We start from the raw sequence: 14,757 nt of genomic DNA, 5'->3' as shown, positions 1-14,757 counted from the left end.
CTCTAGTCAGCTGCTAACCTTTTTTTCCTGAATTCCAAAAATGTCTCCTTATGAAGGAGGCAAAACAACCTGGTGGTGAATCCAGAGCTTCACCTACAAATTCTCTGCAGGTGAATGCTTCCAGCTCTAACCGATTCACAACCAGTGAAAATTTTGAAGTTTCTCTGAGATGATTTTTATAAATGCTCCCTTCATCAATTGTTTACTGATCTTGATAACTGGTCACTTTCCCAATGTGAGGGAAATCCAATCTTTCTTACCAAGGGTACTTTCAGAATTGGAGAATGTCATACAACTGAGTCATTCAGTTTGTGATCACTTACTAGAATTCCCCTCATTTCTGTTCTGCAAAGGCTGCACAGGAATTTAAGAGTTCACATATTCCTGTTAGCTTCAATCAGAATTTCTTGAACAGTGAAGTTGCAGCTCTTGGTGTGTTCCAGTCTGTAGATTCAATTCCTACTCATAATTCCCAAGTGAAGCTTGGATCCCAATGTCAAGAAACAAGGATTGTGTGTGGAGGAATTATTTTTATTTATTTCAGGTACTTGTATAGCACCATCAATTTACACCGCACTTTACATATGTATTGTATATTCACATCAGTCCCCACCCATGAGGAGCATACAATCTAAGGTCCCTAACTCACATACATACACATACTAGGGCCAATTTATACAGGATCCAAATAACCTACCAGCATGTCTTTGGGGTGCGGGAGGAAACCTGAGTACCCAGTGGAAACCTGCATAGGGAGGACATGCACACGCCAGGCGGGTGGTGCCATGGCTGGGAAATATTAGGACTCATACACACAATAAGAAAATTTGTCACGAGCAGTGATTGTACAATAATCTGATCACTAGTATACAGCTTGTCAGCTGATCACAACAGTTAGTGCCAGGGGCGGACTGACAACACATGGGGCCCCCAGGCAATAGGGGATCATGGGGCTCCTGTGTCCTTGCCCAAATTCAAAAAAGCCTATGAAAAAGGTACCAGGGGCATCTCATGGGGGCCCCCTACTGACCTTGGCCCCTCGGGCAGTGCCTGAGTTTCCAAATGGTCAGTCCGCCCCTGATTCGTGCAACAAAGGTACTAATGACTTTCTCATACAATACCAGTTTGTATGATTTTTGTTTAATCAGAGTTGGCCAAAAAATACAATATGTGACATCACTTCTGAAATTTTGTTTTTAACCAGGAGGGAGACTAGCATGCAAAAAGCAATGATTTGTTCAATTATTATGTGTATTAAGCATGTTGAAATGTGTTTTTATTACGAAATATATATTTTTAAAAATACATTTCAGATACTGTCTTTAGAAATATGAATCCTACACTTTTGGAACGCATTTACAAATATGTTAATGACTTTTTTAATATGTTTGTTAATATATTCAGTTTTTTTAAAACCTATTTTTGCATATCTTTGTGCGTTCCAAAAATGTAGATTTGTATTTTTAAAGATATACAGTATATTTGATATGCATTTTTATTACAATATTTTTTAAAATACATTTCAATGCGTTTGAAATATACTGCATATGGCCAAAACTGGAGTATTTCAAATAAATATATGGCAATATATTTGGGAAGAATATTTATAAAATATATTCTTTTTCCATGTGGGCTTTTATATTAACTGCACTCTTTTAACCACCAATCCCCCCCGAGTGTTTCTAATTATGTAATGATAATTGCAAAGCAGAAAATCAAGTCAATGTAAGCATGAGAGGTTGTAACCCTTTCAATATGCTGCAAAGAAAATAATGGTATGTTTTCCTGATGTTTGTGGTTCACTGGCTCTTTAATGCTAGAGAGCGGTGGGGAATGCAAGAATTCAAATGCTGTGTCATTTGTTGACAATGGACCGCTCTCCGTTCATGGACTTCAGCAGGGGATCTGTATGGATATACACCGCCATAGTGAGAACTGTGTCCAGCCTGAACACAACGTCATCTGCTTGATTGGGTACGTGACTGCTGGTCTCCAAAAAAAATTGACATTACATCCGCACCAGGGGCGGACTGACCATTTAGAAACTCAGGCACTGCCGAGGGCCCGGGGTCAGTAGGGGGCCCCATGAGATGCCCCTGGTACCTTTTTCATAGGCTTTTTTGAGTTTGGGCAAGGACACAGGAGCCCTATGATCCCTTATTGCCCGGGGGACCCATGAGTTATCAGTCCGCCCCTGATCAGCACCCTAAAAAGTGAAGGGTAGCAAAGGAGTTTAATGTTTAAACTAACTGCTGCAAGGCCACTAGATGTGATCCTCGTAGAGGTCAAAGCCTAATCCTGGTGAACATCTCCCTGCTGCTAGTGCAGGCATGTTGAGCTCAAATGAAATGAATTGCCAGATATAGATAGGATAACCCAAGATGCAGGCGTGTGAATTCTACAGAGGGCTGCATTTACATAATTGAAATACTTTTATGCTTCCTTCAGGATTATTATACAGTATTTATAAAGCGCCGATAGTTCGCTCAGCGCTGTACATTACAATGGGGGACAGAACATGTGACAGAACAATACCAATACAATGCAGAACATGAGGGGATTGAGGACCCTGCTCTTTCGAGCTTACAATCTAGGAGGGGGGGGGGATGGTGGCACAGAAGGAGATAGCTGTGGGGGATGGAGTGGTAGGAAGAGTGGAGGAGGTCGGCAAGTTAGCAGGGGGTGGGGTAGGCTTCCCTGAAGAGGTGGGTTTTCAGTGTGCACCTAAAGGAGAGGAGAGTAGGTGATAATCTGATGGGTTGGGGCAGGGAGTTCCAGAGGATGGGTGACACCCTGGAGAAGTCCTGGAGGCGGGCATGGGAGGAGGAGACCAGGGAACTAGAGAGGAGGTCTTGTGAGGAGCGGAGTGTGCGTGTTGGGTGGTACTTGGATATTAGGTCAGTGATGTAGTTCAGGGCAGTATGGTGGACAGCTTTGTACGTCAGAGTTTAGGATTTTGAATTTGATCCGTTGCGCAATCGGAAGCCAGTGGAGGGATTGGCAGAGGGGGGTGGCGGAGATGGAGCGGTTGGAAAGGTGAATGAGTCTGGCTGCCGTATTCAGGATGGACTGAAGCGGGGATAGCCAGCGGCTAGGATAAACATAAAGTCCTGCTATTGCACTCCAGCTTTCCCTTCACTGTTGCACAGTTTTACCAGCTCTTCTCCCGGACTGGAATGGCTTAATCTGATTTCATTGCACACTGTGCGCGTCTTACAACGTGCGTTAGAAACTGCAGCGAGTCAAATAGAGCCTGCCTCATTTCCTGGCCCTCTAGTCCTTTTGTCTCCATCCTAACTCTCCCTGGGCCTAATTCGTTCATTGGATTTCAGTTCTTTCAATCATGGAGGCTCAGCATCACTTATGGACATAGGTGTGCTGGGTGTGCTTGGACACACCCTAAGCACTTGGTGCACATTGGCATCACTTTGTGTTCTGGTGGGAAGAATGCTATCATTCTGACCAGCACTGCTATAAGAGAAGTGCTTCCACACTTCTTTCACTGTGCTGGTGGGGAGAGCAATGTGCCAGTGCCATCTATAGTGTGTGTGTGTAGACAGTATCTCACAGAAGGGAGTACACCCCTCAAATTTTTGTAAATATTTTATTCTATCTTTTCATGTTTCAAAAATTAAGAAATGGCACTTTGCTACAATGTGACGTAGTCAGTGTACAGCTTGTATAACAGTGTAAATTTGCTGTCCCCTCAAAATAACTCAACACACCGCTATCAATGTCTAAACCGCTGGCAGCAAAAGTGAGCACACACTTAAGAGAAAATGTCCAAATTGGGCCCAATGAGCCATTTTCCCTCCCCAGTGTCATGTGACTCATTAGTGTTACAGGTGTGAATGGGGAGCAGGTGTGTTAAATTTCGTGTTATCACTCTCACTCTCTCATACTGGTCACTGGAAGTTCAACATGGCACCTCATGGCAAAGAAGACTCTAAGGATCTGAAAAAAAGAATTGTTGCTCTACATAAAGATGGCCTAGGCTATAAGAAGATTGCCAAGTCCCTGAAACTGAGCTGCAGCATGGTGGCCAAGGTCATACAGTGGTTTAACAGGACAGATTCCACTCGGGCCTCAACAGGCCTCGCCATGGTCGACCAAAGAAGTTGAGTGCATGTGTTCAGCGTCATATCCAGAGGTTGTCTTTGGGAAATAGACATAAGAGTGCTGCCAGCATTGCTGCAGACGCAATGAACAAGCATCCTGCCCTGAACTATCCCTCCTCACCTGGAACCATTCCCTATGCTTAATACTGTTGCCCACAAGGCAGTTTCTGTCCCTGACCATTCACTCACCAGAAGTGCACCTTATGGGGCTCCCCTTTGCATGCGTCATGGCACCAGACCACCCACAGGTGGGAAGGCTACCTGTACCTGCTTGTACCTGCATACCTTGACAGACATTAGGCCAGTTGTCACAATACATTAGCTGCAGCAGAATATTTGCCCATTCAACTGTTGGATGGACGAAGCTCTTAGATATACGTGTGCATGGAAACCTTTTAACAGAACATGCCGCGTAGCTGCTAAAAGCCTGAGATGATGAGATTGCTGGCAGCTCTGTGGGGGTGGTGGCCTGGGCAGCAGGAGGAAACGTATGGTGCACAGGGAGGGTGATGCGGTGGGGGGTAGCAATTACTGGAACTGATCCCCTGTATGGCTGTCTCTGCAGCAGCTGAATGCCAGCTGTAGAGAGAGAAAAAGCCAGCATTCAGCTGCTGCAGAGCAAGCTATACTGGGGATCAGTTCCAGTAATTGCAATTTCCCCACACTGTGCCGAGTACCCTCCCTGCCCATATATGATTCACCCAGCTGCCTGGACCCTCCTGTTTGCCTGGGGACTGTACAGGGGGACTGGTGGTACCCCCTTATCCACGGCCCTGAATACCATGAACATGCATGACTCTGGCCTGCACACATGCATGGCTCCAGCCTGCTCACAGGAAGTCCTGATGGAACATTTGTCCCCTTTGGAAGATTTCCCCTGTCAGGAATGGACTCGCCAATGGTGGTGGGACTCACCTGCCTTGTGGGCTGCAGTACCAGGGCTGGCCAGCGGGTGCTCTCAGCAGCCAGAAGCTTACTCCTGCAATCAAGCCATCACCTGAGGCTGATTGCAGGAGGTGTATTTAAGGAATGGCCAGGCCTGCAGTCAGTGCCTTGGTGTATTGTTCCCATGAGCCCCTGTACCTGCATCCTGTCTGCTTCCTGCCTGATCCTGCCTGATCCTGACTCTGCTTGATCCTGACTCTGCTTGAACTCTGCCTGCACTGACCTCAGCTACTCCTGACCAATCTTCTGCCTACTCCTTGTACCTTGTCTGCCCATTAGCTACCGACCCGGCCCGCCTGACTACGTTGTGCTCCATATTTATATATATATATCAGTTAAGGTTTGGGTTTGTTGCACCTTGTTGTACGTATTTGTGTTAGTTTTGGGTTTGGTTTGTTGCACTGCATTTATGTTTGTGTTGCCCTTAATAAATTATATTGTTTTACACACTATACCTGAAGTCTGTGTTTCCCTGTGTCGGTCCACATACCTCTGGTCATACCAGGAGCCCTGACATCCCCTCACCTCCTGCTCTTATGACAATGTGGTATCAATGGTCATTGGAAAAAAATGATGAATCTTCCCTTTGAGGCCACAGACAGCAATACAAACTTGCAATCCGTACTGCCCTATCCTGCTCTATCCAACTACAAAATTTAGGTTGCGGTTTTGGGGGCTAAACCTGTGTCCTTCCAGGACATTTCATAGCTCTACATTGATAGTATGCCTTGAAGGTTGCTTGTGTACATCTGGCGTCAGCTGCATTACCGTATCACACCATGACAAACTGTCAAGATTGTTTAGATAAGCGGGTAAAGAAATTCTCTATCCCTCTCATACTATGTTCACGTTGGGGAGATATGAATACCAATGACAGGTAATCTCTGTTTTATTATATAGGCAACACCAAATGGCCTTGTGCTTTTAATTATAGTGGAGCTGTGTAGAAACATTAATACCCTTTCATTTTAAGACTTTGAGGGCCCACTTGAAGCCTTACAATGGCCATACTGCGAAGACACATTTATAAAGCACAGCGGTGAGCTACATCAAGGTTTTCAATCTTTTTTTAGTCACGGAATCCTTTGAAAGTATTCAAAATCCCAAGGAATCCTGTTATAAAATGTAAAAAATGTAAATGCTACCTATTATTGGGAAACTTGAGCCTGGGACGATGCATACAACCAATTTAAAATAAACTTCACATCAAAAGCCACCATCACACTGGGCCCACATCACCCCTGAGATGTTCTCTTCGCATCAAAGGACTCCCCATCACATCTTAGTCCTCCCAACACATCAGATTCCCCTCATCATTGAGTCTTCTCATCATATCAGAGCCTCCCTATTGCGCAATCCCCATTTCATATCAAAGCCCTACCTTTTGGTTCCAGCAACACAGCAGGTTGTGGAAGGTGGAGCAGGTCTGGATAAGATGGACCTCCATCTTCTACTGAATGGATGAGGTGGCTCTGCATGCCCCCTGACCTGAATCAGCATCATACGTTTCCATTGTGCGGGTGGACCGGCCTCCAACACCATAGCAGTAAATGATAATGTGCATACTGCCCTAGAGCATCTGTCGGTGTTACGGTTCTGGCTGCTTGCTCACCACTTCAAGGCAACTCCTGAAGATGATCCAGGGAAATCTGGATGCTGTGCTGGTGGCAACCCTAGAGAACTCAAATGGCACCCCAGTTGGGAAACATTGTGCTATACAAATGTCCTTATTGTTTAGCTTGCCTTCAGACTTTGGAGCATGCTAAGCCTAGGGACGGACTGACCATTTGGAAACTCGGGCACTGCCCAAAGACTGGGGTCAGTAGGGGGCCCCATGAGATGCCCCTGGTACCATTTTCATAGGCTTTTTTGAGTTTGGGCAAGGTCACAGGGGCCCAATGATCCCCTATTCCCCGGGGGCCCCATGAGTTGTCAGTCTGCCCGTGGCTAAGCCTGTTCATTTTCATGAAAGTAGGGTAGGGGGAGAGAGAAAGAGAGAGAGGGGCACTTGGTCACATGACTTGTCAATCATTTGACCATCCTCTCCTCTTATCTACAAAGTTTTTGGTAATGTTATGCAGAAAACGTTTCTAGGGCACCCCACAGGCTACATTTAATAAATTACACATATAGAGACCACAATAGCAACATATGGCGGGAAATTTACTAAAACTGGTACACTGAGAATCTGGTGCAGCTGTGCATGGTAGCCAATCAGCTTCTAACTTTAATTTGTTCAATTAGGCTTTGACAATAAAACCTGGAAGCTGATTGGTTTCTATGCAGAGCTGCACCTTACTCTCCATTAAATAGGTCTCTTAATAGGCATTAAACACTTTCTAAAGAGTTCCAAGAGAACAACGGCTGCAATAATTGGGGTAATATAAACTGAAGTCTACGTCACCTCCAGCACTGGATGTATCTAATGGCAAAGGGTGCTGGGGTGTGCTTGAGGGTCTATTGATGTTGGCTGCTGGGGTATGCTGGAGGGTCTAATGATGTTAGCTGCTGGGGTGTGCTGGAGGGTCTATTGATGTTGGCTGCTGGGGTGTGCTGGAGGGTCTAATGATGTTGGCTGCTGGGGTGTGCTGGAGGGTCTAATGATGTTGGCTGCTGGGGTGTGCTGGAGGGTCTATTGATACTAGTTTCTGGGGGCTATTGTTGCAGAAGGGATCTATTTTTCTCTGTGTGGGGGGGATGCTATTGCTGCTGGGGAGGCCTACTGTTGCTGGTGGGGTATATGTTGCTTCTGGGGGGTCAGTTGTTGCTGGGAGGGATCTACTGTTGAGAAAGGGGTCTATTAATGCTGGCTGCGGGGGTGATCTGTTGCTGTTTCCATAGGCTGTTTGCATCTATTCGTGCTGGGGGGTATTTTCCTACAGGTGGTCCATTGTTTCTGGCTAATCCACTGTTGCTGGGGGGGGGTCTATTGTTGCAATGAGAGGACTTTTGAATGCTTTCCTTGAGAGGTGGGTAAGGGATTGAACCCAAGAATGGTTTTCGGAGATGGGTAGGGGGCAGAGACAAGGGGTGACTCTGAAAGCAGGAGTTCCTGCACCTATTATCTGAGAAAAAAAGTCATATATATATAAAAACTTTGATCTCTGTGAGTGGTAATAAATACTTGGGCGTGTTATTCTGATACATTATGTAGCATGCGTGAACTTTAAGTGGAACTCCAGGGAAAATAAAAATCCCCCCTTGCAGTGGGGAGACCCCACACTGAAAGGGTTAAGAGCTTGTTTAGGTCTAAGGGGGACCAAGGACAGCAGTTTTACTTACCTGATCCTCTGCTGTCACAGGATCCCTCCACCCTGCAAGTCCCGCAGCCTTCTCTCCCCCACCCTTCAGCCATGGACATTTTTCTTGACAAAATTCTAATTATAAAGTTGGATTTCACCCAGGAAAAGCCGTCCCTATTATAATGTGTATTCCGAAATCCAATGTAGGTTTAGCGCTACCCTTTTGAGGGTCACTGCGTTTTAGGGTCCCCCTTAAGCCCTGAACAGCCAGGCAACACGCATTTTTCCACACTTTCATCCACAGTCAGTAAACTGTCCATGAGCTTGGTTATTGTAGTTTTATTAGGGGTTAGCATCTTGGATGGGTTAAAGGGGTTATGGAATGCCCAATTTGATTGAAGAAATGACAAATACCTGACTGCGTTCCAGACAGAATCATCATAGTCCTTAGTAGAATAATTCCCGTCTAGGAGCTTGGTGTCCCCTGAGTGGATTTTTAGCAATGTGACAATGCGTAGGAGTTCTTGGTCCCATTAGTGCACAGAATACCAGCCCACCTAGCTATGGTATCTGATCCCAGGACAAGAGATTGGGTATGCAGTGAACTGTCCCTGAAGACTTGCCAGAACTTGTATTTTGCAGACCTCTCCCTTCTAGCCTCTGGGGGTGTAGAGGTGCTCATACTGTCCTTGTCCTGCAGCTGTGGATAGAACTGATTCAGCTGGGCTGGTTCCTTTCCAAGCTTTCCAGGTTGTCCTTCCCTGGTGGATGGGAGGGCAGTGGAGCTCCCTCCTTCAAGCATCTCTTCAGCTTCCAGCCTCCAGCTTGGAAAGCAGAACCCTCCTCCTCTGGGACTCCCTCCCAGGCTACACAGTGATACCTCTCAGCAATCCATCTTCCATCCAACTCCACTGCATGGCTCTCTCCTATTTATGGGCTAGTCTACCACACTACCACACTACCAGGTCCTCTTAAACTTCCATTAAATGCTTTTTGAGGTTTCCACCCTTCTGCCCACTGGCTTCTGGAAGCTTCCATGGAACTCCAGAACTAGGTGGAGGCAATAGAGTCCCAACCTGTTGAGCCATCCAGCCTGCCCCACACTGAGCATACAGAAATTAAGGCTCACTCACTACCATGAGACAAAAATAAATTTACCGTATACTAGCCCCACCTAGTGAGCACAATATAGGATTCAGCACGTTGGCATGCCAATAGAATGAAATTCACCAAGGTTTTCATATCCATAATGGTATGATGGAGGATCAGGCAAGCGATTTACCTGAATTTCCATAACCTTTCAACAAAATGTATTGGTGTATGGCCAGCTTTAATGTCATTAAGTTAAGATTTACATCTACTAAAACTAAAAATAATGAGTTCACTATGTGCTCCTCTGCTTGTGATGAGGTCTGTTCAGTGGTGGCCTCATCATAGGACCCAGCTCCCCTCAGCAGACTGAAGTGCCACTTTTAATAAAAGCAAATCAATATCATTGTCATGTTGGAAAAGTGCAATATAGAGCAGTACATCTGTGAATTCATGATACCATTGATGAAATGCAGCTCCCCAACACCAGGAGAACTCATGCAGCCCCACAGAAGGACATTGCCACCACCGTGTTTCACTGTAGGTACCATGCATTTTTCAATATCAATATTCTTGTAGCGGGTCTGAAAATTAGGCAGTGTTTTTTTCCTATCAGTGTACAGAAGGTGATAAAAACTCACATGATGGGGGGGGGGGGATATTTAAAGCTTATCTGCAGGTGCTGCAGTCACGGCTGATCGAGAAATGCCACTTCCTGTCTCTGAGGACCTATGCCGGCATCTTCATGGTCTTGTAGATTGATGTGGTTAAAATATAACTTCTACTATGGTGAGCAAAAACAAAAGCTTTATTAAGCACTATTTACATCTAAATTTGTCCACGTAGCATCAACTTAGTCTTGCTTCAGCACAGCAGCCATTTCTGTGTCAGAAAAGTAAGTGGGGGTCATCATGACTAAAGCTGCATGGGTGACTTTCAGTAGTTCAAATCAATTGCTATCAAAGCTTTAGCCCAGCTATTCTCAACTAGGGTTCTGTGGAGACCTAGTGTCCTTACAGATGTTTCTAGGGATTCCTTAATCTATGGATGAGTGACCTCCCATCTCCTGGTGTCTGATACCCAGCCATTCTCAACCAGGGATCTGTGGAACCCTATAGTACCTCCAGAGGTTGCTTGGGGATTGTTTGATGTGTGGATGATTGACCTCCCATCTGATGGTGTTTGGTGCCCAGTCATTCCTAACAAAAGTTCAGTGGAATCCTAGAGTACTCCCAGAGGGTGCTTGGGAATTCCTTGATCTGTAGGTGATTTACCTCCCATGATCCCATCTGACGGAGTCTGGTGCCCAGCTATTCTTAACCACGGTTCAGTGGAACCCTAGAGCACCCTCAGAGGTTGCTTTGGGATTCCTTGATCTGTGAATGATTTACTTCCCATCTGATGGTGTCTGGTGCCCAGCCATTCTCAACTAGGGTTCCTTGTAATCCTAGAGTACTCCCAGAGATTGCTTAGGAATTCCTTGATCTCTGGATGATTGACCTCCCATCTGATGGTGTTTGGTGCCCAGCCATTTTGAACAAAATATCAGTGGAAGCCTAGAGTACTCCCAAAGCTTGCTTAGGGATTCCTTGATCTGTGGATGATTGACCTCCCTTGATCCTATCTGATGGTATCTGGTGCCCATCCATTCTCAAACAGGGTTCCGTGAAACCCTAGAGTACCCTCAGAGGTTGCTTGGGGATTCCTTGTTCTGTGGATGATTGACCTCCTTTCTGATTGTGTCTGGTGCCCAGCCATACTCAACTAGGGTTCCTTGGAATCCTAGAGTACTCCCAGAGAGTGCTTGGGGATTCCTTTATTTGTGAATGATTGACCACCTTTTTGATGGTGTCAGGTGCCCAGTCATTCTCAACCAGGGTTCTGTGAAACCCTAGAGTACCCCCAGAGGTTGCTTGGGGATTCCTTAATCTGTGAGTGATTGACCTCCCATCTGATGGTGTTAGGATAATCCCGGGGCCAACACCACTTGGCAGAGCCAGTTGCAGGACACCAATCATCTTTTTAGCTGTCTGTAAGGATGGCCTTCTGACCGCCAAGTATAGAGGGCATTCTATCCACTTACCCCCACTCTATTAGGGGCATTCTTTCCACAGGCCAATATTGCCCCCTTTTTTCTTCCCTCAATTAATTGGTTTTAGCAGGGGTTCCCCAAGAACTAGTTCTTCTGAGGTAAAAAGGTTGAGTAAAGCTCCTCTAGCCATTTTCTTGATAGTTTCAATTTCCATCAGTTTTTTTTTATATTTCTATGACCCCATTAGGGAGACTTTCCTTCACCTCGATGCCCTGTGATACCTGTGATACCTGGAGGAGAAATGGGAAGGCTGGTTGTCACCAGGGGCGGACTGACCATTTGAGCACTCGGGCACTGCCCAAGGGCCCGGGCTCAGTAGAGGACCCCATGAGATGCCCCTGGTACTTTTCATAAGCTTTTTTTGGGTTTGGGTGAGGACACAGGGGCTCCATGATACCCTATTGCCCGGGGCCCCATGAGTTGTCAGTCCGCCCCTGGTTGTCACTAGCAGAGAAAAGCACAGGCAGCAAACTAAACATTGTCTCAAGTTGTAACCCTTCCTCACTTTCCCGTTGTCAATATATCCGAATAGCGGTTGCAGCTGACTGGATGCAGTCCTTCTTCGGATGACAACTTTCTGCCTAGTTCCTCCAATTTTTCAGTCAAGTCATGACAGTCAGCAGGGCCACCAACTAAGAAAATTTCAGCCTGTTCCTCAGGAACCAACTGAAATTCGGATAGTGTATGGATAGTTTAGCTTGAGTTTTAACCATCCCCTACCCTATCCAAGGCTTAGAAAAAAAAAGTTTTGGCTTCAGATATTCTTTGTTTAGTGCCAGGCCACCTAAACTTGGCTTGTGGTGCAATCCTATTGTAATAAGTCTGGACGGTTTATCATTTATAAGTGCTAGGACAGCAGAAAGAACTGTGTGTGAATCAGAGACTGTTGATGTGTGGTACATGTGCAGCCCGTGTTACGCAACACCGACGTAGACTATTGTGAGGTCACCCGACGCACTCATCCTGTTTGCAGGAACAGGACGGCCCAAGGCGGAGAGAGAGAGTCCCAAAACACTCACGCCTCTCCTGTGAGATCATGAGACCAAGGAGAACATAAACACATTTACTTTCATAACACACCCGTGGTATTTACTGTACTCCGAAATTCCTGACGGCGGGCTGGCTGCGGCTAGCGGGAAAGTCTTTTATTGCCGGAGACTTCTTGAAAGATTGTAAACCGACGCTTCATCTGAAAACCAGCAAACCTAAAACCAAACCTCAGCCTGTAATGCAGGCCATAGATGGGTCAAAAACCTGACTTTTTTTAACAAAAAAAACCCGAAAAATCGGTCGTTCAATAGGCCGACATTACCACCAACGGTAAAAAAAAATCGTCCGGTTTTCGTCCCGTCTACGGCCGGCATTTAATTACTCCTGTCCCTGCAGAGAGCTCCGCTATTATATTTTACATTAACAAGTATAGCGGTTGCAACATTGTATCTATTTGTATCCATTTCAGATACAGATGTTTTTATTCGGATACAAATAGATACATTGTTGCAACCGCAATACTTTTTCATGTCAAATATAATAGCGGACTGAAATTCTTCTTCTTTTTCTTCCTCTTTTTCTTCTTCTTCCTCCTCTTCTTCTTCTTTTTCTTCTTCTTTTTCTTGCAGGTCATGGCTCATGCACAGATTTTATATCGGTAAAAAGGTCGGCCGATTTGCCCATCATTGCTGCAAAAATCGGCCGATCGGTAAAATCAGCAGATTTTTTTCCAACTTTACCGACTAAAAAAATGTGCCAAAATGCAGAAAAATGGCCGACCAATTAACCCATTAACGGTGTGAAAATCGGACGATTTTTTTTCGGCCGAAAAATTAGCCAATTTTAGACCCATCTATGTCCAGCTTTACCGAGATATTGGAATAAAATTCTTTTTTAAATACTTCCCGTCTGCCCTATAGCAGAAATACTGCTATAGGGCTGCACAAGTACGCAAAATCACACATTTTATATATATATATATATATATATATATATATATATATATATATATATATATATATATACACCCACATGGAAGAAAAAGAAAAATATATTTGAAATGTATTTTAAAAATATTCTCCCCAAATATATTTCCATATATTTGAAAAGCTACAATTTTGGCAATACTCAATATACTTCAAAATATATTTATATATATATATATATATATATATATATATATACCCACATGGAAGAAAAAAATATTTTAAATATATAATTTCAAAATATTCTTCCCAAATATATTGCCGTATATTTGAAATGCTACAATTTTGGCCGTATTCAATATATTTAAAAAAAAAATATATATATATATATATATATATATATATATATATATATATATTGCATGTTGACATTAGTTTTTCTTACAAAATATATGAAAAGTATTTTTAAAAATACATTTCAAATATACTGTATGTCTTTAAAAATACAAATCTACATTTCTGGAATGCATTTACAAATATATGCTCCCATGATGGCCGGTCCCCCCTCATCCCCCACAGAGTTGTCTGGTTCCCCCCTCTCTGTGGGGGATTTGTCAGGATAGACTGTGGCTCCCCAGGCTGTGGGGCTCTGATCTGAGAGAGTATCTCTTCCACAGCCCAGAGCCAGTGCTGACAGTTCCCCCCTCCCCACCACAGACGTCTGTGGTGGGGAGGGGGGAACTGTCAGCACTGGCTCTAGGCTGTGGGAGAGATACTCTCTCAGCTCAGAGCCCCACAGCCTGGGGAGCCACAATCTATCCTGAGAGGAGAGGTAGTTGGTTTTGCTCCTCCTCCAGTGTCTGCCCCGCCCACACTCCCTGGCAGTCTTGTGTCTTACCCCCCCCCCCCCCTTTCTCTCGCTCTTTCTTTCTCTATGCTACAAAAAAAAAAGTAATTACAAAAAAATTGTTGGTAACAAATAAAAACTGATGCGTGGCGGAACAACCGGGGTCGCAAAGGTCACCTTTGTGACCGGGCCCTAGCATTCCGCCCTCCCCAGATGGCACAGGAGACGTAGTTGGTTTTGCTCCTCCTCCCACCTTCTCCTCTTGTGTCTGCCCCACCCACACTCCCTGGCAGTCTTGTGTCTTACCCCGCCCACACCCCTTTCTCTCGCTCTTTATTTCTCTCTGCTAACAAAAAAAAAATTGTTGGTAAAAAATAAAAACTGACGCGCGGCGGAACTACTGGGGTCGCAAAGGTCGGTCTTGAGACCAGGCCCTGGCTCCAAGGAAAGGGTCCCGGTCTCGGGGCTGCTCAGTCTAAAATGCCCGGGACTGTTTTTTTGTCCCAGT

Source organism: Staurois parvus, unplaced genomic scaffold, assembly GCF_062004578.1.
Source record: "Staurois parvus isolate SC_StPar_1 unplaced genomic scaffold, SC_StPar_1.0 ptg002113l, whole genome shotgun sequence".
Classification (NCBI taxonomy): domain Eukaryota; kingdom Metazoa; phylum Chordata; class Amphibia; order Anura; family Ranidae; genus Staurois; species Staurois parvus.
The sequence above is the reverse complement of the archived record's forward strand: the minus strand, read 5'-3'. Positions refer to the sequence as shown.